The 27,433-nt window shown below is 49.7% G+C and overlaps 1 protein-coding gene across 3 annotated transcripts in view; it reads left to right on the top strand.

Moving 5' to 3' along the window:
• Positions 1 to 1,280: 1,280 nt before the first annotated feature.
• LOC105700700 (galactosylgalactosylxylosylprotein 3-beta-glucuronosyltransferase P) overlaps positions 1,281 to 27,433 on the top strand; it is a 36,314-nt gene continuing 10,161 nt past the window's right edge. The window contains exons 1-2 of one of the 3 annotated variants that reach the window (XM_012426820.1): positions 1,281 to 1,348; positions 2,551 to 2,832. The gene's annotated coding sequence lies outside the window, so the exon portion shown is untranslated. Of the gene's footprint in view, positions 1,349 to 2,061; positions 2,354 to 2,550; positions 2,833 to 22,867; positions 23,192 to 27,433 lie in introns of those variants that run through there. The other 2 variants (XM_012426819.2, XM_012426821.1) reach the window with 2 other exon arrangements.

The raw sequence follows: 27,433 nt of genomic DNA, 5'->3' as shown, positions 1-27,433 counted from the left end.
TCTAACATCAACTTTTATGTAACATCAAAAATTATTATTATCGGAGCAACTGATTTACTTTGCATCGTTTTAACTGGGGGTAATGCCTGGAATTTTTAATTTTGGACAATACTTGAATTTGTAATCACCATTTAGACCATCTAGTCCATATCAATTGTATGATTTTTACACCGCAAAACGTTTGGCAAAATGACGTTAATTGAACATATAGATTCGTGTCATAATCTGCTTCACCAGGAGATAGTCATAGGAAAACAATTCGCATCACACTAGTCGAGAATGGATATTAAACCAAATTCTAGTCATCTCTTATCAGGAAATACTCAGTTTGGCAAAAACAGTATTGCATATCAACAAGCATTAATGCTTTTTCCATTAAAGTGGAAACTAAACCGATTTTTTCAAACCGTATACCCTCCGGCATTGTTACTTTCCCCCTTAGCGATTACAGTCAAAGAATTGATACAGAAAGGATAATTCGATTATAATTTACTTGGCCGAAGAACTCTCCTCTCGATGAATTGAATGTCAACAGCAGTCTCCATTACTCTATACGCCACTGAAACACTTGAATCGCTTCGCATAAATTTCCATTTGTTGTTATTCCTCGAAGTACTTGGACACGGTGTTGTTACCTTCCAAGTGAAGGCTTCACTTCTTCCCGCTTCCGCGTGCTTAGCCACTCCAGTGCTGCCATCTTCCAGAAGTACCTATAAAGCAGGTAGATACTAATTGATACACGTATTTATCGTAAGAAATCATCTACTACAGAGATGTGCTCATCTCTGTCTACTATAATTAAATAGTCAGATTTAATATTAATTAAATATGAAAGGAATGCAATCATTTTATTAAGTAAGTTAGAAAAATAGAAATAAAAAAGTCACGTTTTTAGACATGCAATTAATACATCTATTTCGTCAAAGAGATTTTCCAATTGTCAAAGAAGGAAATGATTAGTACGACATATTTAAAATATCTTCCGTACTGAAATACGAACATTAATGCATGGAAGATTTTTGTTTTAAAAATTTTCAAGATCAATTCATCGATACAAAGCTTCGAGGACTTACCGTTGGCAAAAGGTAATGTTTAAAATATCATTTAACCATTCCACGTTATCAGCTGCGAGCTCCTGTTCGTTTTGGCCTTCCATCCTTACCGACAGAGTACCGCGAAGAAGAATGAAAACTCTAGCGCCATCTTCAAGCGGCAGCGAATAACGTAGAGTGTCTTCGTTATAGCACGTTGATAACGAGTGTTCCTTCGTTCATGGAAATAATCAGTGGAACGCCGCGTAGCTGCAGTCGCTTTCTCATCTCATTCGGGTATCAAGAAACGGTGGCAGGTAAGGTACCCTCACTTGGAATTAAAATTGGCGTTAACTTAACGTCAAGACCGAGAGTTACGTAATTGTATGACATCTTGCCAACGTCCGTGCGGGAAAAACTCCATCAAAAAAAGGTTACAGAATCGAAATCGATCCGAAGCGTGGTTCGACAGAGGGCGTTGGACGTTACAGAGCACGGTGCATGATAAATAACGAATCAGATTTGCGCTACGATGAAAATATTTTTATTACATGTCGGGAACGCTTAATTAGCACCTAGTTACGGTACCTTTTGTTTGTTCCACAATGCAGTGTTTGGTTTTCTTTGTCACGTTATGTGCTATCCTTGCGGGAAATTGGCACAACCGCCAAAAAAACCTCTCTTACCGCTTTTGTAAGTGAAAGCCAAAGTAGCGGCTAATTGGCACAAAATTATGAAATATTGAAAAGTTCCAGCTTGGAAAGCGATCGGGCCAGTTTCACCGGCGTATTTTAATCTCTTAACCTCTTCGATCGATAGTCATTGTCTGCGACCGATTTGGATACCTTGAAATTGAAATTTAGGAATCATTTAGCATCGTAACCAGTAGCTCTTGTGAAAATGTCCTTTGTCCTATCGTTCAAAATATTTAGCTTCGTAAATATTTCCACGACCTCCGCGGCGTGGTTTCTGGAACGTGCTTTCCTTTGTCGTCCGAGCAGGAGGCCCCCCCTTGCGGGGGGAAATTCCTCAAATACCGGTCTCCCTATTAGACTTCGTCTTAGTGTATTTCGACTCGCGGAGCGACGCGGTGGTCCTTAAGGGACGCATTCCATAAGTAATCCCTCGCGACGTCTACTCCGTTTTGATTAGACTCGAGAGAAGTCGCGACTCGAGATTTTCACGAGTAGAAGTCTCGTCTGGCTGTCTCGCGTATATATAACCGCGAACGGGGCCTCACGGAAACCCGAAGAGAGACGAGGCACGTGTAACGAACGCCTGCGACGTATTTGACGACGGTGCTAAGAAGCTCGCAATAACGAGTACGTGCCAAAGTATACCCGCGTCGACTTAGTAAAATGCACTTAACGCTTATTCAATAGTCTCTTTGTTCCTGGTAACGACAATAAAACGATTAAGGACTTTACCGAGCTCTCGATAAGCCAAAGTCTCCTATAAGATCCGCGTATTAAACAAATAGACTATAAGACATCTTATAGTTACTTACGTTTACTTTTAGAGACGCGGACTGACAACGGCTCGAGTCGGGCCATTTTCGATATACCTCGGCCAGGGGATGGACAGGGGTGAATCGAGTTCAACGCGGCCCTCGGCATCCGTAAAGGCGCAAACCAAAGCGTAGTCCAGTCCTCGTGGCGGAATCCCAAGAAACATGCGCCAGTCGGAGTGGCGCAGCCCCCTGCGAAAACCACCGAAGTTGCTCCGCTAGCGTCGCCCTTCCGTTCGCCCTTCCGTTCGCCCCTCGGCGGCCACTCGACCCACCGAACGGCTCGCTGCTATGGTAAGTGGTTCGATGTATGTACGCGTCTCTCTCGACCGGGCCACTTTGGCCCTGAGAGACTCGCGACCCTCGCCGAAATCCTGCAGGAGAGAGACCCATCAACTTTTACGAGGAATGCTCGTGATGTCCAACTTGCCGAGACCAACTAAATCGATTATCTCGACCTCGGGCTCCCGGAGAACTTTTCAGCGCATCTCGAATCTCCCTCTTTTCGGTCGAGAAGGTTTGAAAGAACGGCTCCGGGTTTACTCTCCACAGGGATGTGGAATTCATTAGATGGTAGAGTTAAGAGAATGCCGAGCTTTTCCTATTATTGCCGGACGAAACACGATTTTCGAGTTTTCAAAGGCGGGGGAAGATTTTTTCCACCGTGAGAAAAAAATGTCATTGAACCGAAGAAATTCTCGTCTCTTTGGTTTCGTTACCTAAATGGCATTCGAATCGATACGACCCCTTCGATTGACTTTGGCATTCTCCTAACACTTGACAAAACTTTGTTGGGAGGAAAATAGTCGGTGACCATATTTGCCATTGTCGGGCAAATGGGCCGCCGTACTTGGAAAATGCGGACTTCGGACGGAAGAAACGGAGGAACGTCGAGCGCGTTTGTTTTATGGAACCTTTCCATCCGCGTGAACTTCGTTGAAGGTATCGAAGATTAAGGGCCGCGAGCGAGCGTGCGCAATATTTATGGATCTCGTAAATATTTCGTTCGCTGGAAGGTCTCGATGAAACGCTGTAAAACCGAGTTGTAATAAAGAGACGAAGCGCTATAAAACGTCGCGGCAATAAAGGGCGTCGCGGCTTTGCCGGAATGAATTTGACTGCCCTCGGCCGAGAACGCAGAGAGTACGTACGGGGTGTCTTTAGGTGGCTATTTTCGGTGACCGTCCGTCGATACCGCAAAGGGTACGAGTTTGCGCGAGCATCCCCTATTGCTTTTAGAAAATTAACTTCTCCTTCGCGTGTCGAGTGACTCACGAAACCGCGGCCGGATCGAGAGGGGAAATAGAGAAAAGCGTAAAAAGTCGTATCCGTTGTGCATGCAATTTGCCGATAAAAGGACGTAAAACTTTGATGAGCCCCGGGGACCGTCGAGGAATCAGATGGGACATTTATACTTCGGAAGTGTGCGTCAATAATTAATCGCCAGAGATATCCGAATGATAAAACAACATCGAGTCACCGACTCACGGACGTCGCTGTTCGGTATCCTCGTGAAACCTAGACAACGTTCCGAAACGATCGACTCTATAACCTGATTCGACCTCTAAATTAGCAGAATAATTTAGCAGATAGCCGTTTAGAATAGAAATCGATCGATCGGGGACCTTTAAATAATAACGAGATGTCTAATCCAATACTTTGGCGGTCTGGGGAACGGTTCGGGGTTAATGCAAATTTCATGCAATTAGATATCATCGGATTAGACGTATTCGGTGACCTTAGAAATTTCGGGGGATATCGTTTCGCATCGACAATAACTAAACTTGAACTAAAAATACAAACACGGGAGATTTTGTTGCTATTTAGTTGATCCGAGAATTCATAAATCTGAATTCCTGGATGCAATCATTGATCAAATTAGTCCGGTACACCGCATTTCTCGTCGTGCCGGCATTTCGAACGGTCCGCGGCTACACATTCGAGAGGTGGAAACGGCAGCGACTCGACGTCGGAGTCGAGAGGCCATTCCCGCAGGACCCTCACGGGCAGAGTCGGACCGCGTTTGCTCCGATTTTCCCGATTCGGCTTATGCGGAGACGATTCCTCTCGGGGCCGACGCCGTCGATAAGCAAGGATTACCTCAACTCCGGTGGACCCGGGGTACACAGCGGGATGTACACACCGGACGTTTCCACATGCCACATGCTAACGCGTTGTTAACCCGTTAATTCCACACGAGAGAGCGTCTGGCAAAGGAAGGGGCTGGGGCATCCGCGGAGGGCTCCGACGTTACCGAAGACCCACCACGACCGAATGTAAGAGTTCCATCGGACGGAAGATGGGAACCGCGAACTCTCGACTCTTCCCGCTCCCCCGGGCAAGATGGCACCGTCGACGGCAGAAGAAAAAACCGAAATTGGGTTAATTAGGTGCCGAGCTATTCGCCTATTGTCCGTTATGTCAATTTGAGCTCCGGCAAGCCGGAGTCAACGGGTGCTTCTGCCCGGGTCAAAAGCGGAGCGGGCGCATCTCCCCATTGTCCTTCTCCTCGACCTGGTCTCTTCAGTGGCGGAACGAAAACGTTTAATGGTTCCAAACTGCTTGTGTCCATTTTTTACCGATGTGGGCGAGTTTCGTTTGCGAATCGCCCAACTGGAAAACCCTCTCGTTTGCGAGTAGTCCTCCCCAAATTCATAATACCCTTTGGAACTGTCTCTCGTTGCGATTTCTAAAACGTTGGAACATCCGGCCACGTCCATTCCAGGACGAGCACGGTTCAGAGGGCGATCGCGATCGCGATAGTCCCAGAAATGGCTGAAGGCGATAACGAAGTCGATCAGCCGGTGGAATTTGGGGGCGGAAGGTGTTCCTCGTCGCGAATGTGGATGCGGATGCGGATGCGGATACGGAGGTCGAGGGACGAGTCGCGGCGAGGAAAGGAAGGGAGAAATTAGGTTAATTAGGTGGCAGGCCGCGATATTCAGCTATTTCGAGCCGTTCCGCCCTCGGGGCCGCACTCTAGAGAGCGCGGCGTCGAAAGGAATTACCGACTCGTTGGATTCCAGAGGCCGAGGGTCGGAGCTTTTTTGGGCCGGATTTATCCTCTTGATTCGGCTCGATCCCAGTGCCGGCCGCGGGGTTCGCCTTCTTCGGCCGGAACGGGATGGAACGGAAACGGGAAAAGGGCCGTGCGTACCCACGAGCCCCGCAATTCAGTTTTCTCGCCCCCTAGGGACCCGATTCTCAAGATCATCCGGGTGTTTTTGGCCGGGTACCCATCCGAGCACGAACGCGTACGAGGCAAGGCGAGCGATCAATCGAAATGCGGTAAACTGCCTCGCATAGTTCGACCCGCCATTCGACGCTGGCCGTCGAGATGTCCGTTCATTGCATCGAACTATTTCGTTCGTTACCCCGTATACATCCGAGTACGCGGCGTTCATACGAAAGATGTATCGTTGCAAAGTCGCGTCATTGGTGAACATTTTACAGCCGTGGACGAAACTGTCAATTTGAATGCAAACGTTGATCGTATGATCTCGAGAATCGGGTTCTAGATCCGGAACCTCGGCCAAGGGAAGATCTTCGAGGCAGTCGACGCTCTCGATTGCCTAACTTCAACGAGCGACCCATTTTCCCTCGGGCTCCGCGATTTCCCAAGGTTTTCCCGGCCTTCCCGAGGCTCGTCGAGTTTCCCTCCTCGCGGAAAAAAGAGCGCATTCGAATTTCTGCCCGTGGGGTTCCGGTTGCGGTTTTTCCCTCGTTCTTTATATTACGCTATTTTGTTGTAACGGAAATATCCTGAAATAGGGGGGCAGAGGTTAGGGGTGGTCTCGGGTCGATCGACGTCCTCGGGCATAACGAGATCCCGTCGGAATAAATATTTGACGAAATTCGAAGTGGGTCCATTTCCTCTCGTCGAACGTTCCTGTGCGCAAAAATCGGAAATCCGTCTCCGATACGAGCGCGGAATTTCGCCCTCGGATGCTGGTCGCGATTTGGCCGAGATCTTTACGTTTCGAGGGTGGATTAAAGTTTCCCGCCGAGAAAAAAAGGAGCCGCCGCTTTTTGCCCCCGATCGCCCGAGGGACGTCGAGGAGTAGCGTCGCGTCTCCTCTCGCGACGCAACCGCGACCGTCGCGAAACTTTCTTCATTATCCCCGGGGTTAATTAGAATCTCGGGACCCCGAGAGACCGGAATCAATTAGTTTTTGACGAGTCGAGAGACAGGGCTGCTCTTCTCCCCTGCACGCCCGGAAGTACCGGGACGACTCGACGCGCCGAACGAAAAGACGAGCCGGCAACGAGATGCATCAATCGCCGTAATCGCGACAAGAATTAGTTGTTAAGGTGATACGACGACGCGAACGAAGCGATATACGCGTATGCCCATTTTGAGAATTCCGTCCAATCGAACAAGTTTTTTCCTTTTTCTTCTTTTCTATTTTCTTTGGGACACTCCACGAGTGAACCGGGATTTTGACCCGTATCGTACCTTGCCGAGTACGACTGGACCGAGTTGTCGACGTCTCTGTATCCGGGGCCGAAAGGATCCGCAGTGCACCGTGCCACTTTCTTCCCGCAGCGGCTTTATTAATAGACAAAGGTCAACGGAGTGCCGAGGACTGGCCAGATTCTCCATTCCTCCCCAGAGCTCCACCGAAAGTATCTCCCCCAGGGTTGGGATTTAACTTTAGATCTTTCTTGCCCGAGTTCGTGGGAGAGATTCTCTGTCGAACCACAGAAAATCGTTCCGCCGACCTGTGTATCGTAATACGAAAATAATAATTCCGTGCCAATTAGGGGGGGCGTTGCGTCGATAACTGCAAAGAGTCACGTAATCGGGGACACCTATCGTGCTCGGAACCGTATCTAGGGTAAATATCGTATCGTTTCTTCCCTGTCATGGTGTATAGCCCATGGTCTAGTCCCGGCAGGCTTCCGAAGGCCCTATCGGGGAACGATCGCTTGTCACAAGCGAATAGTCGCCGATGGGCAGTCACGAGTAGGTCACCGAAAGTCAATCAAACGTCCCCGATTCGATCAGGGACTCGGTTACCCTGATTCGATCAATGGATCTATAGGTTCGACGTGGGGCACGGATAGGGCAGGATTGGGTCTTCGCGTCCGAGGAGTTCATACAAAAGAGTACATAAATAATTTCAATCGATAAGCATCGTCCGAGGGGAGTCAATTTACAATTGTGTGCGATTACTATGCGATACGCGAAGGCAATTTTACTACGCATCGCGGTCGCTGATGACACTTTAGTGGCAGGGAAATACATCGCGGACAAAATTACCCCGAGCAAAAAATTCATCGAACCGAAGAAATATTTCGTTAATTCCAAGAATAATGATTTGAGTATAATAATTATTCTTTGAATTAAGAAAATATTTCTTCGGTTCGATGATATTTTTTTCTCGGGACGGACATGCCCTCCACCTCTCGAGGGAACGTGCCGAACCGGAGCAGCGATTCCGATCCGCTTTTCGGCGGTCCCGGAAATTCGGCTCGAGGATTCCTCGCCGAGAGGGTCGCCGTTTCGCCGGAATCTCTCGAGCGGATGCCGAGAGACGGGGTGGTCGGGGCTCGATCGCCGATTAATTCGCCGGATGCCGAGAATCTCCCCGGAAGGCCTCGACTTCGACTTCGACTTCTCGGGTCGAATTTCGAGAGCCGAGAATGCCAGGAAACGCTCGCCTTAAATCACGAGGCTCCCCTTCTAGTTTGCGCCGCTTATCAAGATATGCATAATGCGCCTGCATTTCTTGCACGGCATAAAATCAGCGAAATCTCCACAGTCGAGATAAATGGGCAGATAATCCTCGTATTCCGAGCGTTCGTTCTCTCTGTACAATATTTTTTGTCCATTCATTAATCTATCTAATCTAATTTTTGTGAACACTTCCTTACGATCATCCTTAGGCTTCGTTTCATTGCACTCCGGCATCGGGAAGTTTATCGACGAACGATGACGTCGGTTAATATGGATAATCATTTGCTGTCCTATCGCGCGTGGAGGAAACGAAGCTCAGTTTATATTGCTACCTTCTGATAAGAACGCACGTTAAATGTAGCGCATTCGGAAGTATTAAATTAAACTATTATCGTGGAATATCGTTCGTGCAATCGACACGGGGAGAAAATGCGAAACGAGCTCGAGCAACGCTGGGCTAGCGGCCAGTTTGTCTCGTTCGATTACGTGATTTTTGTAAAACTCGCATCGCGTGGAACCAAAGCAACGATGACCGAACGTTCATTCCGCGTCCCGCGAAATCCCGCTTTCGGGCCGCGTTACTCGGAAGTTATATGTATTCACCTCGGCGAGCCGTAATTTACGCCCCGAGAGGTCGACGGGGCGCCAAATTGAAACGCTCCTTCTTCATCGGCGTTATTATTATCGACAGCGAGCTCTAATAAAGCCTCGGCACTTTGGCAGTTTGGCACTTCCTCGAGGAATCGATCGCCGGGGTGTCCGACGGCTCTCTGCGGTTTTAACGAGCAACGTCAAAATCTTGGGACTTCGCATTCCGAGTATTCCCTCCCTCGATTCTCTCGATGACGGCTCCGTGATTTCCTTTACCCGTGTCATCAGGCTTCGGGAATTTCATTTAAAGACCGGAATGCCGTTCCCAGGTCGCGCGGAATTTATTTTCTGACGCGAGCGCGGCTACGCGCATGCTGGTCATATTTTATAGATTCGACTTCGCCGGGGGACGAGGAAGGTGCACGCGTTTAACCAGGTGGTAGGGTACATTAATCTTAGTTGCTTCGATCGTTGACTAAATAAGGCTAAACGCGTCGAGCCGAACATGCGACTGCATCTATGCCCTCGAGCACGTACGCTGTCGCGAATATATTTTGTAGATGGCGGGAACGACCCTCGCATTGGTAGTTTTATATTCATTTCCTGGTTTATTCGTTTACTAATTTATTCACCGTTCCCTTTATTGGTTTATCGAGCCTTCGGGTTCGTTGCGATAACAATTTCATATATTTTGGAACGATGTCTCTTGATTGCGTCGCGAAAATGGCAACGCGTTCAACCGGTTTGCTATGTATTCATAACCAATATACATTTATTCGTTTACGTATTATTCCCTTTACTGGTTCGCTGTGCCTTTTTTTCGCTATATTTTTCACCTGTTTATTCTTGATGAACTTTATGATTTTCCCCAGGCGTCGCATAGTAATCGAGCGGGAGTTTGGGATAAAAAATAAACCGAGCGAGTTCGGTGGACGAAAGTTTCCCGAAAGTCCGTTTAAGTCACGTATCCCGTGAGAATCGATCAGCTGATTTAGCTAAAAGCAGTTCCAAGGATCGATCGGACTTTTCCTCGGCGGAAACTATTTCCTTGCGATTTTAGACAGGGAGGCATCGATCGGTTCTCCGCGCCGGTTCCGCTATTAATCATCGAGCCGCGAGGAAAAAGAGGAACGGCGACTTTGCAACTCCGAACTCAAAGCCGCCGAATGGATGGGGCAACTTTCCTCGCGATCGCGTCCCTCGAAAAATCTCGGCCGCCCAGGGGGCAATATTTCGATTCTTTCCTGCCCCTCGAGTTAGCCCTTCGCTTCCGGGCTGTTTTCTTTGAGTTGCCGGCTCCGGTGCCGGAGTAACGAGCAAAGTTGGCGAGCGGATCCCTTCGGGCCGGTAAGCGTGACTTAAGCCGGGCCGAGGACCCGGGAGGCTGCGTAAACTGGGAAAACTCGCGCCATGCCGCCGGATTGCCCTTTCGAAGAAAGTTCCGCTCCTTCGGTCGAAAAGCTGCCCGGTGACGTCCGGATCGATGGATCGGCCATCGTCGATCGGACGGGCCGATGCACCGAATTCGGCCCCAGCTCCGATGATCGCTTCGCATAAGATTACATTGGAATTGGCAAGCTGATCGCCGTTCCGGCATCCGGCTTGCCGAGTTTAACGCCGGCGCGCCGGACGACCGGAGTGGCCGATCATTAAATAAAAACGAAGACGTGGCCGCCACTCGCGTTGGAAGTGGAACTCGGGTTATGAAGCAAACTCCGCTATTTTCGCCCATATGCCGAAAGGGTTCCGGATATAGTCAAAGAGTTAGCTGCGAGAAATCTGAAATAAAATAAACGTGGGATTCGCGGCGACGTTCCTTCCAATTCCTTCCGCCGTCGTGACGTAAGAAGTCCCGCTTGAAAAATGCACGTACCGGAGAACTCGCAACGTTTCGTTTTCCCCGGCACCGCGGAATTCTTTTATCCGCCATGAACATCCCATCCGCGTCGAGTGTCCGACGTTGCCGCTCGTCCCGCACGTATCGGCCGTATATCGCGAGGGTATCGTTTGAATCGACAGGGGTGGTCGCGTGGCGTCGGCAACCTAACCTCTTCCGACCCGACCCAGCCCAACCCGGCGCCCGATGCGCCCGATACGCCCACTCGAAGCCTCGGTTGGACGGAATCCGGACGGAAGCCGGACGGAAGCCGGACGGAGGCCGGACGGAACGGAGGAAGAAAGCGCTCTCGCGCTTCCCTAATCCGTTTGGCGTAATTGCACGTAGCGAGGGGCCCGCGGCGCGTCTCGTTCCGTTCCGTTCCGACCGTCCCGTCCCGTCTCGTCTCGTCTCGGGCGGGCGCCATCGCGCTACCGGAACCCCGGTACCGCGGGCCGCATCGATTTTCCAAACACCCTCCAGCCGAGCAAAACCAGCCGTGTTGCCAGGGCCGTACGGGCGCCCGCCGCCGCCACGCGGATACCCCCGGTGGCGAGAAAACCGTAAACCTTTGCTTTGGCCGCGATCGCGTCGCGGCCGTTCGCGAGGGGCCCTGCCAAAGTCGACGGAATCGATGGGAATCGATGAAATCTACTTCGATCGGGTCCGCCCTGGGATGACGTCGATCGCTTTCGAAGGATCATTTCTTGCCAGGGGGTTTGTTCGATATATGAAGCGATCCGCAGAAACTGGAAAAAACGATTCCGTCGTCCCGGCGATCGATCGTCCTCGGAGCGTGCGAGGGGCACGAACGTTCGACCGGGGTCGAGGCTGCGAGGCAATCGATACCTTGCAATCGCGATCGACCGGTTTAATCCTTTCATCCGACCCGTCGACTCCGCCGTCACGGCTACCGCATTTATGCGATTGTCCAATTCCGTACCTATTAAGTATCACCGATGTCGATTAACCGATCCCCCGCAAGTGCCGTGTCCTTTCCGTGGAATGGCCGCCATTCGGCGATCCTCCCCTGCCAGGGATAACGGTCGGGTCGTTCCCGATAACGGCTCGATTTTCTCGATTTCGAGTCGATCTTCCCCGTTCCGAAGAAAGCGATCGTCAACCGCATCGGGTCTTTTTCGACTTTCGTTTTGCGATACCTAACGAAAGAATAAGCCAAAGTAAACGATCGTTACAAAATCTTCCGCAATTGTTCGGATTCGAAGGTAATCGAAGCTTAATCCCTGGTTAATATCCGCGGTACATCGGGGCGAGCGAACGGCGCAGGAAACTTATGCAGATGATATAGACGTATCGCCACGATGCGATGATCAATATCTAGCCGACTGCGGGGACTCGCAGTGTTGCCAAATACGGTACACGTATGCACGTTTCTTATGGTCCTAAAGTCACGGTCGAAGCGCCGCCATTATGCCTCGTCTTCCTTCCGTTTGCCTCCTTTTTTTTCTTTTCGTTCCGGCGGGGTACCGCGGCATCCATCTTGCTTTCTTTTTTTCCCCTGCGTTCATTTTATTTACGGCATCCGGGTGCAGGTGCGTCGACGGCTCGCATCGAACTTCGCATCGAGCTTCGCATCGAGCTTCGCGCCGAGTCGAGCCGAGTTTTACGAGGGCCGATATACGGGGAGGTTTAAAATCGAGAATCGCCGAGACCGCGACAATACCGGGGCGCCGTTGAAACGCAAATAACGGCTCGGTCCGTTATTACGTGCATTCTTCTTCCGCGTCTCCATTGCGTCCCGGGTGCATCCTTTACGGGACTCGAATGCATCGTGAAAGCGACTCCTCGTCTGGGCTAAATAAACTGACCCTTAAGGCGGCTCCTCTCGCTCGCGGATTATTCTTATCCCGAGGGAAGACCCGCCGTCAGAAAAGTTCTCCCGTCCCGGAAGCCCCGCTTTGCGCCGCATAAAAGATGCAGACCGGATTACGGGACGGAAGTAATCCCTAGAATTCGCGAGGAATTAATCGAGCCTCGATTAATTGGCCCGCTTAATATATATTGCTGTTTATAGCCCGGTTCCCGGTCGATATTAACCGTGGTTGCTTCGTCGAGTAATCGTTAACATCGATGAGACCGACAAATCGTAGACTCGGAAATTATAGAATCGTCGAGCCTGATTTTACGATTTGAGAGACATCCATCGTGTTTTTTCTTAACGTTTCTTGCTTTTCCGAACTGACGGGCAATTATTGGACGTTTTCCTGAACTTTCCTTGCACACGGTACAATTTTTTTTTTGCGCTAATCGAGGATGCCTCGAGAGGGGGAAGTCATCGTTCCATCGAAACCATTAACGTCTACGGGTTTTGTATCCGTCGAAAGAGATCGTTCGCGTTGCTCGGTTTCGGGCGAGCGAAACGACGGAATAACGAACCGAACGAGCGGATGGCTTTGCGGTCTACGTCACTAAACGAGGTGAATGAAAAAATGAAAAGGCAAGGTCGTGCCGACAGCGAGCTCATTTCGAAGCATTTGCCCGAGCGAGCGGCCGATGATGACTCGAAATTAATCAATCCCTGGTCAAAGCCGAATTATCACGTTATTGCTGGACATACGGAAAGGTTCATCAACGATCTCAAATATTAACGTCGAGTTATCGTCACCCCCGAGCTGCGAGCCAGTGATCATTTTCTAGAAATATTTATCGACGTATTGCCACTTTATGCCAGAAGTTAACAGTCAATGCACGTCGTCGATATCGCGAACATGGATTTTAATTACTCGGGCGCATCGTTTACCCGAGCTATCGTGCTCCTCCTCGCTCCACTTCCAATTAAGTCGCGCTTCGTCTTCGATTCAGTGATTCACGGAAGTAATCGAGAACTCGCGTCGCGTACGTCTATACTTTGATCGAGCTCTTTCGATTGCGGCGGGTATCGGAACGCGTAGGTTGGCCCCGTTCCCTGTTCGTTTCGATTGATCGAACTTAAACACAAGTCGGAGACGTTTTCGATTTAGGATGGACACGGTTTATGGAGTACCCGAGATGACGACCCTAGGCTCCTGGACGGAAAGATTGACGCAATCGCAATGGATCGCAATCGATGAACCTCTTCCGACAGCGACTGGGAATTAGCCGGGCTTTGGCCCATGTTTATTGACTATCGATGGAAATCGTATCGGCTTTGGAGATGGACCACCCCAATTGCCTATCCGTCTCGCTCGATCGGACGTGCCCAACCAATTCCGCGATATTTTTAGCCTAGACCGGATTTAATGCAAAAACGCAAGAACTTGCCCTTGCACTTGACCATAAGCGAAATAATTTCTCACTTCGGCGGTTCTCGTCGCGAAAGCTGATAGATTAATGCAAAAAATAACGACAAGCGTCATCGCTCGTTTAAATTCTAACGTAAGTAAAATAATTCTTCGTTCGATGTCCCATGATTTCCCTTTTTACGCACGATTTGACGATCCCAGGAAGTAGTCACGCGACCAGTCGTCAAGAAAACCGGACGTGTCGCGTAATGTCGATCAACCCCTTTCGATCGCGGTTGGGAATTACCGAGGGCTAGGTCGGTATTTATTGGCTATTGATCGAATACGTATCAGCTTTGGATAGACCGCCCCGATTGCCCGTCAGTCTGGCCGAACCGATATTGGCCATCGGATCCAAATTACTGCAAGGGATTACTTTAGACGGTACGCGGAGCTTCGTTGAAAATACTGAAAATGACAAAATAACTCGTTCCCGCCGGCCGAGGGGCTGCCATGCCGAAAATGGGAGACGGTTGCTCGCGTCTGTTCGGCAACGAACATGGCATTAAATTCCGTCGTGTCAATCTATATGCTCATCAATTGTGCGAATAACGTTGACTTAATACCCTTCGAAGAGCACGCACGCACGTTCACGTTGTCCCTTTTAACGGTCGATTTTTTACGGCGTGCCGAATGCATCCATCCACTTGTAAAACCCTTTCACGAATGTTTTCCATTAATTTAATGGAAGCACCCCCAACAAAACGACCCAACCCTCCGGTGTAACCTATAGATCCTCCTTTGTTGCGGCACGGCTATTATCAGCGTTTGTTCAAGGATTTATTCAAGGTTCATTTTCATCTTTAATATCCCGTGCAGGCGTGGAAACCACAAATAACGAGGGCGGAAATTAGAATCACTCGTTATGTCTGAGTTTATTAAAGGTAGATCGATTCGATCGGACGGGTTTGTCGTTACGAAATCGCGGTCGTATCAAATGAGGATACTCTATTAAAGAGGATGCAATTTTGTCACATTTATCTTGACTGTTTTATTCAGGCACGGTATCCTAATATTATACCATAATTTAAAGTAATTTTAGCAAGTTATCCAGAAAGTTGCTGCGGTCTTTGCTTCGTGTCCATGTTATATATCGTTTGTCGTATGTAACACATTTATCATATCGTCGCATCATATGTAACGTGTGTTATAAATTTAGTACAATAGTACGTCATTTATGAGTACTTTGAACGGAATGCTCTTTGATTTCGCGTCGGTTTCTCGAGAATGCTCGCCGACCCGAGATTGCGAACGCAAAACCGACACAACGATGGTTCACGGAATTAGAATACTATACTTTTTCGATCGCGGCAAAGTAATGACTTGGTTTCCCTCTTCCGCTCTCCCGAAAGGTACACCCTTTCGGGAAGCCAATCGGGAGGTCGAAACTAGCACGCGATACGTCACGCCTGGGAGGACTGAAAAGCGGTTTTCAAAAGGGGGATCTTAAACCTCTCGAGCACCACGGTGAACCCGAAGTTGAAAGAAGGGAAGAGGCGGCTCGTCGACGACGAAACAACGAGGTCGGGGAATCGATAGGTCGGATATAAATTCCGCTTCTATAGGCGTCCGGGACACCTACCGGACTCCCGTCTCGAAATCGGGAGCCGTCCCTCCGTTTCGATTCCATTGACTGCGCCGTTGCGCGTCGTTACCCCTCGTTACGTATCTTCGAGTCCTAAAGAGGCTTTAAATACGATTTTGTACCCTCAAATTGCAATATGCAGATGATCGGAACGGCGAAAGGAGTTCCTCCCGTTCTACTTAATTCCCCTGGATAAATATTTTTTAAATTAACATTTTAGCTAATATTTCCAGTCGTTATCTTCGTAGGAAAGGATATCTCACAATCAGCTCCGGTGAGCTCTGGAGATGATCTTCTCGGGCGAATGTAGACCAATCCTGACGGAGTCATCTCCTCTGCAAGCGAAAGTCCCGGTCGTGTAATTTTTCTTGGATATTTCAAAAGGAACCGAAGAGACCCACGGTGGAAAAGATTTACGGGAATCTCTTTACACTTCCTGGAAGCTCTTCGAAGCTCTCGCGGGGACTGGGTGCAGGAATCCTGACCGTAGGGAGGCAAAAGGAGCGCGAAAACATTTCTCGCTCCGCGATTTTCCGCTCTCGCGATACCCTCGTACGGGAACACTGAAATTATTTGACAAATTCGATAAAATCCGACATCGACTTCGCGAAGAGCCGAAAGAGAACGTCGAATCGTCTTTCCGTGCTCAAAGAAATTCCTTCCATCGAAGCGTTCCACGCGACGCGTAACGTCATCGCGTCGTATCGACGCTGGTCATCCGAGGGCAGCTCAGCAGTCCGTCCACCGAGAGGCGTTTCGGATATTGGAAACGGTAAGAACTGGGTCCTGTCGGCTAATAACGAAATGGAATGGAACGTATCTGGCCCCTGCCGAGAGTACCCGGAGCCTGGCTCTACTTTGGCGTACACTTTAGCTCTTGTGTCGTTCTCCACTCTGGTCGGCGGTGCGTGTATTTTCGGAACAGGGAAAAAGCAACGGCCCTGCCAGAACCGACGACGGGAAACGAAAAGTCGGCTTTCCCGGGCAAACGACCCCTCGCGACGTACAATCGGAGCCTATTAACCCATTTCCCCTAGACCCGGCTCGAATTGAAACACAAATTCGAGTTATTCGCGACGCCGACGCGAACGAACCCCGACCACCATCCGGCGTCGGCCAAAAATGAGCCCATTCTCCGTGAACGCTATTCAAGCTTTTTGTATTCACCTCTTCCGATTCTCCCTTTATTCGGGACGGCATTGGGACGGGATGAAATAATTGCCCAGTTAACTGCCCCGAACAAAATTATTTCAAGGAGACCTCCGATTCGTAATTAGGATAAATAGGGTAAATAGAAAACGTGAAGTGGAGATCACGAGGGTCCGAAAAGAAAATACTGCAACTAAGTACGGCTCGTATCCATAAACGGTTTAATTATTTAAGAGGCATAAGGAGGATTTGCTCGGAATCGTCGAGCTGCCGCTCTCGAGAGACGCGAGTAGAGTAAGTCAACTCGTGTCCGACGACTTTCCTTCGGTCCCTCCTCGGCTTGGCTTTTGGCTCCTTTTCAGCGAGAACGGCAAACGCTGCCCTGCTTTTCCGCGGACCGGAGGCCGGCGGAAAAGCGCAGAAATCCTCTCGCGGCGAAGTGCCATGAAATATGAATCGTTTCAAACTTGGCAACGTGAATATGGACGCTATAAACTTTAAATTTTAATTAAATATATTTTTAATCTTACGGTCGATCGATCTTTCGGAAGTTCTCGTTTATAACGAAACTGGTGGGGCCGAAAATGTATTTTTCTCGCCGCATCGTTTATCGCTAGTAAATGGAGATCGAGAGGGTTCCGAGCGTCATTTTACGGAGTTTGGACACAGTCGGGCGTCATACAAAAAAAGTACCGTGGTAATTGTAATTATTCGCGTATGCGGACCACCGCATCTTGCGTCCGTGGGAAAGGCCCCCGCAAATACCACTAATTTTGCCACTAGCCCGCTGCTATTCACTGGACGCGTAGAGTAACGTTTACTAGGTCGTATAATCGCAGCTGCATTTGCGGTAAACGTTATCGCGAGTGGAAGATGGCGGACGTCCGGTCGCCCGTATATTTATACCGCGGCGGTGACGTTTCTTCCGGACGAAATGGGCTGGAAGACTCGGAACGGATTCGCCAGGATTTACATGCACCCATATGCTGGAACAAAGATGGGCGCGTCTCCTGTTCCCGAAATTAAAACGATAAACCGTCCGCCCGGTCGCCCTGGAATGAAGAAAATTTAATGCACCCCGAGGAAACGTTGTGAGGTCACTTCCTACGTAAAAGATACGCTCGTTATATCGCGGATATTAAGGACATTCCGAGAATATTAAATTACCGTAAAGATAGCAGGTTGCGGCGAAAAACGCGAAGCGGGACCCCGACGAGTCGTTATCAAATATAATTAAGACATGAATCACTCCGTAATTATTATTGTCCTTTATATTAATTATCGTACAACTTAAAAAAATATGTATGGTATAAAATTAATGTCGCTACCACAATTGGGCTTACATTAAATAGATAAACAGGAATAACTGCTGCAACGTCAGGTTTTGTTCACGTTCGAGAGACTTATTCCGTTATCACGGAGGAAAAATGAACTTATCGCCAGACGTGGCAACGAATTATGAATGACAAATTGTCCTAAGTATAAAACAACGTTGGCAGAGGATCCGTGGGTTTGCCGGTTACCATGGAGGCTCGTTATTTATCGAGAAGATCGATATTCTTTCATCAGCCGTAATTCGAGTCTTATTAAAATCGTCAAGACTCGGCGAGCGAACGCCGGGCCGATAACGGCCGCCCCGGGAGGAGCTTACTTCGGGCGAATTCGCGTTTATTCAACTACGAGCCTAATCGGTCGGTTTCGTGCGATTAAACGAGCGACTCGCGGATTCGTAGCTCGCAAAGGAGGACTCGTTTGCACGCGATAAAACGGTTCGTCCTGGCGGAGCAAAGTGGGCGCTTGCCCCACTTATCGGTAAGCAGAATTTCGTTGGACCGTAATTCTCGAGATCCTGGCTAGGGAATTTCCGAAACACCCCTCGGACCACCAAATGCGAGCCCTGTGAATAAATGCCGGACGCCTCGGAAAGCCGCGATAAAGAAAGGATGGCGCGATAAAAAGGTTCGAAAAGCGAGATGACGCGATAAAAATGCAGGCGCGTCGGGGAAAGGCAATCGCCAGGCAAATGGCCTCGACGAAGAGGAGGTCCCGGATGGCCGAGGAAAGGGGACCACGGGGCCTTGCGGCTATTCCGTCGCTGTTTCGCGGCGGTAGTATTACTCTCCGGAGGCGACCCGACTACCTTTGTACGTCTCGAAAGACTCGCGGGAGGACTCGATTGCGACGTCGGCTCGGAAAAAATATCGTAACTCCGGGAAGGAAGTCCGATTGCTCGAGCTCCGCCTCGGCTTCCCCGGAATGGAAACGCAGCCGCGAGGCAATATCTGTTTTAAATCGCGAATGGAAGTGTCTTGTCGGGGAAGAGAGATGGCCCGAAATAAAGAGGACCGCGAGGGAGACGGCGAGAGCGGCCGGGCCGGAAATAACGAGGAGAAAAGGCGTTGTCGGGCAGAAGGGAAAAGGGGAAGCGGGGATACCGGAGCCGATTTAACGAGCTCCCGAACTTTGCCGTATTATTCGTGGCAAAGGTAGCTGGGATTCTTGCGAGATGTCCTTCTTAGAGGCTATTTCCGGGTTTAGACTAGACGTTAGAACGAAGGGCACCCGCGTGCCGTTGGCAGGAAATTCGCGAAAGACTTGGTCTTGGTAGTTTGATATCAAACGAAGTGTCCGATAACAGTCGTAACGCAAAAAATGTATTTTTAGTACACGTTTAAAAATTAAAATAAGAAATTCGATGTATATTTGTAAACGATTAAAACTGAATATATCATCGTGATTTCCAACAAATATTTTAGATATCTTCGAATGAACTTTACGAGACATCTTAAGAGATCCGTCGCTTGAGATATTTAGCAAAGATTGGAAAAAAATATTTAGAAATTATTCCGTGCTCCTAGAGGAGTATCTTGATTTCGGCAAATCTTGCTGGACACGATTTCGTTATCCGACGGAGCGTAAAAGTTAAATACGGCAATTCGAGGGTGTTCGGCGGCAAGGGGGACGAAGAGGCGCCATAAAAATCTGAAGGAAAAAGCCCGAGATTCGAGGGCACGATACAACGGTACAACTCCCACGACGCCGCCGACTTTAGCGTGGCGTTAAATCCATTGAATGCACCAGGTAGCGTGGTAATAACGGTATAATGTCGACATACCACGCGACGCGGCATACCGTACTTCGTCGCGGGAACTTTCACGGTGCAGCGGCCCTGCAAGCTGCATCGCTCGTGTTCGACATGACGCGATCGAAACTTCGACAAAGACCTCCCCCTCCGCGTTCAGTTTTCTCGGGGGCGCCCCTTGAGCTCGGGAAAAATTCATCAAAAATGGACGACCGCGTGGTTTTATCGGCTTCCCATCTAGGAGGTCCGGTTACATCGACGCAACTCTTGAAACCGGAACGAGGCCGTCCAATTTTTAACCCCCGACAAAGAAACTCTTATTCCCTCCATATTTATATCGTTAGATTTGAGTATCCGTCCTTGTTCCGGTACGCACCGGTCTAGAAGGATTCCGTCCATAATTCGGGATCTCGGAGAAGTCCGTACGAAGAGGTCATCGCCCTTGTAGATTCTCCGGCTCCGGGCGGATGCTGACACTGGATCGACGCGATAAGGCCAATTCGACGCTGGGAACGCCATTATCAGTAAACGACGATGAATCAGTTTTCCGACCGGCGTTTGGCCAGGGTTAACGCGTATCGCTCTTCCCTGCGTTGGGGACCAACGCCGGTTATCCGTCGTTGATCGTCCGTTGAGGAAAAAATATCATTTAACCAAAGAAATATTTCGTTAATTCGAGGAATCATTATTTGACTCAAATAAGTTCGAACAAATTGGATGAAACATTTATTCGGAATTACGACAATTTATTTCAGTCAAATAGCTATCCTTGGAATGAACGAAATATTTCTTTGGTACCGTTCAAAGAAACATTTCATTAGGTCGATGCACTTTTTTTTTCTTGGAGTAGTCCGGCATTTATCTATCGGCAACAGCCATTTACGCCGAATCAGCGATTTTCCGGGGAGGGGAGAGGTGAACGATACTCGGGGGAAGGATTCGAGGAGACTCTCGAGTCTTCCGAAAACCTCTTGAACACCCTGAAACCCCCTAATGGCGCCCTTAACGCCAAGGTGCCAAGCCAAGGCGCCCAACGAAGAGCACCGGGCTCGCAACTCGGACTCCATCGATTCCTAAACGGGCAATCGATAGGTTCGCGTTAAAGGGAGTTCGGGTCACGGGGTGGTTCGCATCAGGAAATTCGTATCGGCCTTGCCATATGACCTCGATCGACTGCGCGCGGCCATCCCTGCAAAACGCGACCCCGGCGCGGTCCACCCTGGTCGAAAGGTCCAACTCACCGGATACGAAGTTCCAGGATGGAGTAGGATCCCCGGTAACCCGTTCGAGTACTGACCACGGATAACGGTGCAACCCCGAAGATCGCTTTGACTAGCGACTTAGCTCGAAGTCGGGAGAACTGGACCAAAGCGTTAATTCGAGACTCCGCTTCTCTATATATATCCGCTCTTCTCGAAAGTCAACGGTCTCCGGCGCGCCGTTTCCTCTCGCTATATCTAATCCGTATATCTCCTCCGTCTTCTTCTTTTTCATGTTGCGGAACTCGGCTAGAAATAGTTGGAAATCACCAAAACGGCGCCACAATTTTAAGACGGACAGCCCCTTGTTCCCGAATCGCATCGTTGCTTGTCATATGAAATCAACGGCAATTGGTTCTCAAAAAAGGAAATCGTTTTCACCGATTTCCGAGGGAAGAGCCCCTCGTGCCGGCCTCATCTCGTAAGTGCCGGACCTACGTCCTCGGGGAACTCCGACCGGACGGGTGCCGGCGTCGGCCGCCACGTGACCGATCTCGCCGCCGCCGACCTTACGGCACGTAGGGACGCAGACATCGCGGCTCCGATCGATATACCGGCAGAGCGGCAGGGGATGCAGGCTCGGGGGCTGCGAAAAAGGGAGAGAGGGATCGCGCGGTGTCTGGTGAGCACGGTTATCGACCGGGAGAGAAAGACGGCGACAAAGAGCGCAAAGGAGGGAGAGCCGGTGAACGGTACCCGAAGAGGAGCGGAAGAAACCGGGCCACTTCGGGCACGAGGCCCCGGTGGAGGTCACGGGTCTCGGGGCCGCGGATCCCGGAATATCCGGGAATCCGCCACCTAAAAATCCGGAAAGCTCCCTTTCATCCGAGCGTCTACTCCATTTTGCAATTTTACCGAATTTACGTTCATCCGCTCAGGGTCCTGATTCTCGAATTCATCCGATTAACTTTCGCGGGCGAAATTGACAGTTTCGTATACGGCTTTCAAACGTTGACCAATGACGCGACTTCGCATCGATGCGACATTTTTCATGCGAATCTATTCGTAAGCGAAAAAAATCCGGATAAATTCGGGAATTGGGTCCAAGGCAACGGAGACGTCGCGGAACTCCGAGGAAACGAAATACCTTCCCGATACCCCGGATACCCCGGATACCCCGCAAGGATAATCGCGCGAAGCGGATGCGGCGGAATGCAAAGCGCCCTGGCGACTCGATCTCCAGGGTCCGGAGTCGATATACCGAGCCCGGGTCGGTATTGAAATTCATGGGGAAGGTCGAGATCGGAAACGAAGGGTCCGTTCCTGGCTTAGCGACGACCCGATATTGGACCGCTCGCCCTCCATCCGGCTCGGCGCTCCTCCGGTTTCCGAGACGTTTCCTCCGCGCGGCGAAGACGTCGTCCTCGGATGGTCGAGAAACCGCGATCGCTCGCTTTGCATGCGGATCGCTCGGGAACGTCGCGTGACGGGAATCGCGGACGACCGTCTAAGGTTGAAATCGATAATCCTGGTTTTCTTTGAAACCTTGGAGACGAGGGTTCGAACGGAACTTCGGAAGCTCGGTTTCTGCGAGAAAATTCAGGTTCCGGGGTGCGGGAGCACCGATCGAAAACCGCGTCCCTCGATTATCGGACGCTGCCTCGGCGGATGGATATTCGAGGGCTCGACCTTGCGCCCCGTTTCCGCTGGCCGCCGCGTAGGTGTCGCGGCGGTCGGAGGTGTGCGGTACCGCGTGCCTGGTCACGTGCCCCAGCGGCGGCCGCAATTGGTCGGCCGGCCGGTGGTGGGGGGCGCCGCAGCCGCGCCGGGAATACGCGTGGAACTCGAGCCGGCGTAGCAGCGTCGGATCAGTGCGGGGTCGCTCTTCCTCGGCGTCGATTCGGTTCGCGTTTCGCGTCGTGCGCGGCGAGAGGCTGCGCCGTCCGCTCCGGGCCAACCAGCGCGCCGCGTGCCTCGAAGCGGGTCTCAGGAGGAGCTTCCGAGCGGTGAATGAGGATCTCCTGCGCCGGGTCGCCCGGCGCGTCCAGCCGAGGTCGGTGAGGCGGTCGATCCCTGCCGGCGCACCGACGGAGCTGCCCCGGGTCCGGACCTCGCGCCCCAGGGGCCGAGGCGAGGATCGAGCGCGACGAGGCATGCCGCTTCGGCGCCTCCCCGACCGACCCCAGCACCCCACCTGCGCCGACTGACAGGTAATCGCCAACCCCGAGCGACCCCGTTGCGGCCAGCCCGGCCGCGAGGCCGAGCTCGAGCCCGAGCACGGCCGACCCGGTCCGACCCGGCCCGAACGAACCGGGCTCCCAGCGAGCGCGCGACCTGCCAAAATTTCGCATTTCCGGGAAGTCGACCGGCCACCTCGACTTCGAGTTTTATCAGAGATTCGATTTATCGTTAGCCTCGAACCGAGCCGCGCTCTGGACGAGCGGGGACGTACCAAAACTCCGCGTTTTCCGAAGATTCGCCTCGATTATCTACCTCGACTCCCCGGTTTATTGCATTTGGAGAAACGTGTGCGATTAATGTGGATGGTCTCGCGTATGTCGAACAATGCCCGTCCGATTGGCCCCCACCGTTGTCGAACACCTGATATCGATATCTCGAGGAATTAATATTGACCCGTCCCAGTCGGAACCCTTGAAATAAATGATTACACGTCACGTGCCTCCGTAATCTTGTTTACCACGGCTGCGGCGACATCGAAAGAGGCTAATGAGCGAATCACGGAATTAACGCTCACCTTGCTCGATTGGAAGAGAATGTAAATTTCATTCACCTTCGCCATTAGTGGCGGTCGGATCGCGGGGTTTTGAGATATCGAAGTGATGTCAGGGGCACTCCTTGGGAATCAGCTGATCGGGGGAATTTCACGGATCGTTCTTTATCGGGCGAATTCGAGTACCGAAAAACTGATGGAATTGTTTATCATTTATATACGTCCGTTCGTAGTTTCCAATGCCAGGATGCGGTTACGGGGCCGACGGATAGAGAGGTCGCGTCGAACGTTTCCTGAATGAGGTCAATGGAGCGCTCGTCAGAAATAATTTTGACCGGTCGTCCCGTGTACGAGGTCGACGACGTCACGGTTAACGAGAAAAGTATCCGTGTTACGTATTATGGAATACCGCGAGATTCCGGATAATCGAGCCGACCTGTCGGCGGTTTACCTCGTCGACGTAAACTCGCGTCCTTGTGCATTTTGCCGTTTACATTTTTAGGGATCATTTCCACCTCCACTTGGTCGTTTCCTACTCCCGTATTTCGAAGGAAGATGCACCGAGGGAAAAATGTCATTGAACCAAAAAATATTTGGTTCAATGAATTTTTTGTCTCCGTGTGGGGACGTTTAGAGAGATCGGCGATCGCATCGTCCGTACGCACGGATCTTAAGGTGGATATTTTCTCGGCTCGTTTGTCCGAGACGATGTCGCGATAAAGCACGTTTCTTCAAAAGAGAAACTTTCGCTCGAGGAATTTCCCTCGGACGCGACCGATTCGTGAAATGGACGAAGAGCCTGATTATTTACAGGGAAACGTAATTTACCCGACATGTAGGAGATATGGACACGTACATGGTGTTTTGATATATAACTTTTGCAGGAATTCGGAATTTCGTAAATGCCTATTTTGAAAAAAATTGGTTAGGTCCTCGGGAGACCACGAAGCTGTTTGAACTGTACACCGTTAAAAGCCTTCAGGAAATTCATACACTTTTGGTGCATAAGGTTGTCGTTGAATTATAAATTAAATATCTAAAAAGTCAATTACTACACATTTATTATAAATTTCTAAATAGATTTATAGTCTTACAAAATCATGTTATAATTTTGTGAAATTGGACAGGAAGGGTAATACACTATTGCCCCAAATTCGTTACATAAGTTGAGAAAATATAGAAGTAACGTGTTATAAATTCGTATACGGTGTCCGAATGAAAATTAAAACAAAAATGTCATAAAATTATAATGTCCTATTTTAATAATGGATGTTTAAAGTCAACGGATGTCAACATCGAAAAGATAAGGAAAGCTCCAGGTTATTTACGATATCCGGATGTAAATCGCAATTCTTAAGGCACGTTCGGTTACTACGTAACGCAGACGCGCAATGGGTGAAATCCGGTCGATAAATAGCGCGTTTCGCGCCTTAACTCGAGTGACGTGCAATTCGCGGATGTTGCACTTTCTGCCCGAAGAGGCGTGCTTTGCATGTCAACCGCTTCAAGGACACAGTTTTATCCGATTATACCGGCGAAAGAGAGATACGCTCTCTTGTGGCCGGGTGTTTCGACAAATTACGGTACCCCGTTGTGCCCGATAATAGAAGCATCTATTTCCTACTTCAATTCTTGACAGATAATAGAATTTTCGGCACGTGACTACGAAAGCCCTGAGGAAGAACGCAGTGCTCATGAGATTTTATTGTTCGACAAAAAATATGTATTTTTGGTCTGGGATAAATAAACAAAATTTGTAAAAAAAAAATGAAATTTCTTCTATGGGTCTCCATAATCACATGCCAAAATTTCAAATGATTCGGTGCACCCAGTTTGGAGAAGTTTCATAAATATTTTGACGTTTTATATGTACAGAATGACCCTTTCATATCATCTTAATGTCCAGGTGATTAGGGAAATCGGGTAAAAAATAGACCCGCTGGCGAGAACTCGAATGGGAGGGAAAAAAAGCGAACCGTGTCGAGCACCCCGGTATTCAAAAGTTGGACTCGGGGTGTGCTTTGAGGCCGAGATTATATCCCGGAAAATAGCCGCTCGCTCGTCAAGGTAAATGCATAAAAAGTTTAATCACGTGTAAGAAATTGGATCGAAAGTTCGTCAGGAAGGTGCGAGAACTTTTTTACGGGAGTCATTAAGAAAAGTGTAGCGCAGTTTACGGAAACGCGAAATGACTCGCGGTAAAAGCGAACCCGAGCTTCCGAGGCAAATGAAGTCGTTTTAATAGGAAAACCTGGATAGATAAAACGGAAATTTTTGTTAGCGCATATCAGTGATACAGTTTTTGAGAAAAGGGCGTCGGGTATTCCACGCGTTTGTAGGTACTTGTGCGATTAGGGATGATCCTATGCAAGTAAATACGAGTATTTACTCGATACCTTGATTTCTCCGTTTATGGCAGACAGGTTCCGATTTGTGGGTATTTCGATACTTTTTTTTTATCTCGAGTACGTGTCGATGCTTTTATCGATGCCGGTAATAAGTAAAAGTACCTTGGCGATACGGCTCATCTCTAAACTCGAGGCAACGTCGAAAGGCGTATCGGTCGAAGTTAGCCTCGTTAAACGGGAGAAATTGATCGATTAAGCTAATCGATCGTCAGTGCGCTCGTCCCGGAAAGGAATTACCGTTACTCGGTATAATCACAAGTTATTAACCGAACGTGTCGAGAAATACAACCGCTGGTTGAAGTTGGAAGGCATTATTATACCCGAGGCTCTACCAGGAAGGACATTGCATCGATTGATTACTTTTACTCCCCGCGGCAATTTTTTAAGGACTGCTAAGATAGTCGGCGACACGGCAAATCGTCCCAATTAGTCAATCGTTAAAGCGAAACTACGGGATACGGAGAAAGTCGTATGAACCGCGACGTCGAAAATTTTTCCAAGAGGACGAAACATCCTTGGAGGTTATTTACGGAATGGTCGGCGATTATCATCCGCCTCGTTCGCGCTTTAACGCTAAGCGCGCATCCGAATGCGTAACGTAAGCCGGTTCCGCGTTTACCAAGGCCATGGGAAATTTAAAACGAAAGGGAAAGAATTTTTTCCGGGTCGTCGCGAGACAACGTACGCGGGGTGCTTTGATCGCCGATTTTCCCCGTGAATTACCTCGTAAATCGTTTCTCTAACAGTTTTCACGGGGTAATGGGATTTTTCTTATTACCGCGATTAACAATGGCGAGCCACGAGTGACAAGGAGAGTCCTGGCGCGTTATCGGAGCTCGGGGGTTATTTAATTATCCGATAATTGCACTTTTTTTTTGTCAACTCGCGGACCCCTCGCGCTCGACGAGCTCCGTTTTATGGATGCTTATCGTTATCGAGGAACCTTGCAGATCGTCGCTGATTTCCCAGGAGGTTAAGGCGCGTATCGCACCGAGATATGATAACTCGTCGGCAACGTGGAAGCTTCTCGTGGGGAGGAGAAGCTCGACGCTGCCGCAATTACAGGAGAGCAACATTGAGACCGCTGGGTACGACCGACGCAATTTCAATGATAAACGCAATCGTAAAGTTTCCTTTTTTCCTCCTGGCTTTTCTTCGTTGGAGCACGTGGGAACGCGGTGGATCCGATTTTCCGCGTTTTTTTTTCCCTTCCGCGAGTCGTTTATGGTCCGTGCACCGCGACCCTGATCCAGGTGGAATCGCAGGAGGCAAGGTGAGCGTTGTCTCGGTCTCGTCTCGTCTCGTCGCCTCGA

The sequence above is a fragment of the Orussus abietinus genome, unplaced genomic scaffold (assembly GCF_000612105.2).
Source record: "Orussus abietinus isolate OABI.00-Male unplaced genomic scaffold, Oabi_2.0 scaffold49, whole genome shotgun sequence".
Classification (NCBI taxonomy): domain Eukaryota; kingdom Metazoa; phylum Arthropoda; class Insecta; order Hymenoptera; family Orussidae; genus Orussus; species Orussus abietinus.
Note: the sequence above shows the minus strand (reverse complement) of the source record. Positions and strands in the feature narration are given on the sequence as shown.